This window comes from Penaeus japonicus, unplaced genomic scaffold, assembly GCF_977035675.1.
Source record: "Penaeus japonicus unplaced genomic scaffold, GWHDUDI00000001_assembly GWHDUDI00000037, whole genome shotgun sequence".
NCBI lineage: Eukaryota > Metazoa > Arthropoda > Malacostraca > Decapoda > Penaeidae > Penaeus > Penaeus japonicus.
The window spans coordinates 16,666,189-16,668,688 of record NW_028234439.1 but is presented as its reverse complement, the minus strand read 5'-3'; the positions used below and the strand labels follow the sequence as shown (position 1 = coordinate 16,668,688).

At 38.3% G+C, this 2,500-nt stretch overlaps 1 protein-coding gene across 1 annotated transcript in view; it reads right to left on the bottom strand.

Moving 5' to 3' along the window:
* LOC122248518 (leukotriene A-4 hydrolase) overlaps positions 1-2,500 on the bottom strand; it is a 10,085-nt gene that overhangs the window by 7,083 nt on the left and 502 nt on the right. The window lies entirely within an intron of this gene.

The window sequence follows — 2,500 nt, the reverse complement described above, 5'->3', positions numbered from 1 at the left end:
TAGACAGTAGAGTCGAAGACGAGGAGTCAAAGTAAAGACAAAGAGTCATGATAGTATAAATAAAACTGAGATGTACAAGACAAGTCGAAGTATAGAATGTCAGAAAGGTCAAGGAGTCCATGAGGAAGAGCCCCCTATAGGGGTTTAGGTGGGGTTATAAAAATCAAATGCAACTGTTTTCTCTCCTCATTCCTGAGTCAATGAGACACTGATTCCTTCATTATTTGTAAATATGAGATAGGGTGTGCTTTTCAAGCTTTTTCATTGTTTTTTTGTCTTTTCATGTGCAATTTCCTCACTATATTCACTCTCCTCCTTCAATCCCTAGTTCCACTAATGTCACCCCAAATATTTGGGATTGAGGGAAAGGGGCAAAATATAATAGGGTTGTTTGCTCAAATATTAACCCCTTGTCATGACATACATGGTGGCTCTGTTTAGGCCTGAAAAGACGGGCATCAATGTGTACATGATAGGACATCAGAAACTGCTTAGTTGAATTGCTCTCACAATCATGCAGTGTTATAACTATAACAGTACTAGTTTCAGAGTTACAGCTTTACAAAGTCAGCCTAAACCCTTGTTTTGTAATGGATTTAAACCATTCATACCAGGTGACTTCCTATTACTTCACGGTAATATTTCTCTCCCTCCGGTTGACTTCCTATCACATCATGATCTCTCCCTCAAAACATATGTTATATATCATTACATATGCGTATAATCATAGGAGTTCCATTTGTATAGACATTTTTAATGAAAATAATGTAAACAAATACAAAAACCTCTGATTATCCTGTTGAAGCGGGTGAGTGAAAAGGGCTCATAGAGGTACAGTGTGGCATAACGGCACGAGAGATCTGGTAGTTAACCCATTGCGGATGGGTGTCATGACATACATGACACAGGAGCTTTGGCCTGATGACGGGTGTCATGATGTACATGACATCCAGAGATTTTGGATCACTGTGCTGTGAGTAAGGAGTGAGTGAGGATGACTATTGCAGTCATAATTACTAGAATTACCATATTATTAAGCAAACCTAATAACCAAAACCTTGATGGCACTATTTTCTTCAAGCACCAGCAGGAGAGAGAGCCTTGAATGATATTCATCCATGGTCACTAGCAAGCACTCTTTTTATAGAGCGATGGCATGGAGCAAGATGCCGACCTCTTGCTCTAAAGTACAAAAGGTGAAGGATGTGCAGGTAGAACGAGAAGAGGAAGGTGACTCAAACCAATGCCTACAATGTCTAAAATGTGCCCTTGTTCCAGTAGGGATGCCTTTTCCTGTGGCACTCATGTTGTCTTCATTATAGATGGTTATATGTTTCATATTTGTTCATAACAATACACGAATATGAAAAAATAAAGTTGCTTTTAGTACTCCCATAAAACAGTAATAATTCTATCACACTGAGTATAAAGAAAGTATTGAGCTGATATGGATCCTATACTATAATTTTAGTCAACTCCAGCATTGACAGAGCCTGTCATATGTATATGTCTTTAAACACAATAAAACACATAAAAATGAAAACACAAAAATGGCTCAAGATTTACAATGAATGACTGAAAGAGAGTGGGGAGAGTCAAAGTATGTTGCATGAAGCTGCCTTGCGCTAAAATAAAACCCATCCTAGAGACTGGGCAAGTGAATTTATCACCCGTCCGCAATGGGTTAATCTGTGCACACACTTGTTAACTATCCTGTGGGAGTGGTATTACGCAAATATTAGCCCCAACATGAATGGGTTAAAGGAAAATGCTCGTCAGGCAAGTCTGCACTGCCAGTAGGGAGTAGAAAATATTTTCCCCGTCCCTCTTGTTATTAGCCAGTGCCTGCAGCATCAGAGATAACCCGTCTGGACAGCCAATTAGCTTTTTCCGTTCATTTATAGCTGCTTGCCTTGTTTTTGTTTTTTTCTTTTTTGGTGCACTGTTTTTGGGGAATTTTTTGGTCTTCAAAATACTAACTGAACAACCAATCTAACCTCACCTAGTTTAAAGGTAAGCTCTAGCCAAAGGGGGGGGGGGGCTTTACCTCTCCCTGGACCCCCCTTTTTTTAGTGCATTTAATGCTACTTACCTGGACTTTTTTATTATGAATAAATTTGAATCTATTAGATAAACTTGATTGGCATTTAATTTAATTGAACACACATGCTCTTAGGCTGATGACATTACGCCTGTGTGTGTGACATCACACTAAAGACCATGTGATGGCTCCATGAACTAAAATTGTCTTGCCAAGTAAACATCTTTCCCACTTGTGTAGAATGTGAGCATTTTTGGATGCTCGAATCTTACTTCTTTATAAATTGTTTTAAAATAATATTGCTATTTTTGGTAAGTAGGCATCATAATGAGTCCATTGATACTAATCTTAATGGGTTTCATGATACAAATCTCTTTTAGAAAGTTATCTTTGAGAACAGGAAGATGCATTTTAAAACCGTGATTTTTTCCGAAAAATCGAGTGCCGCCGTTAAACTAA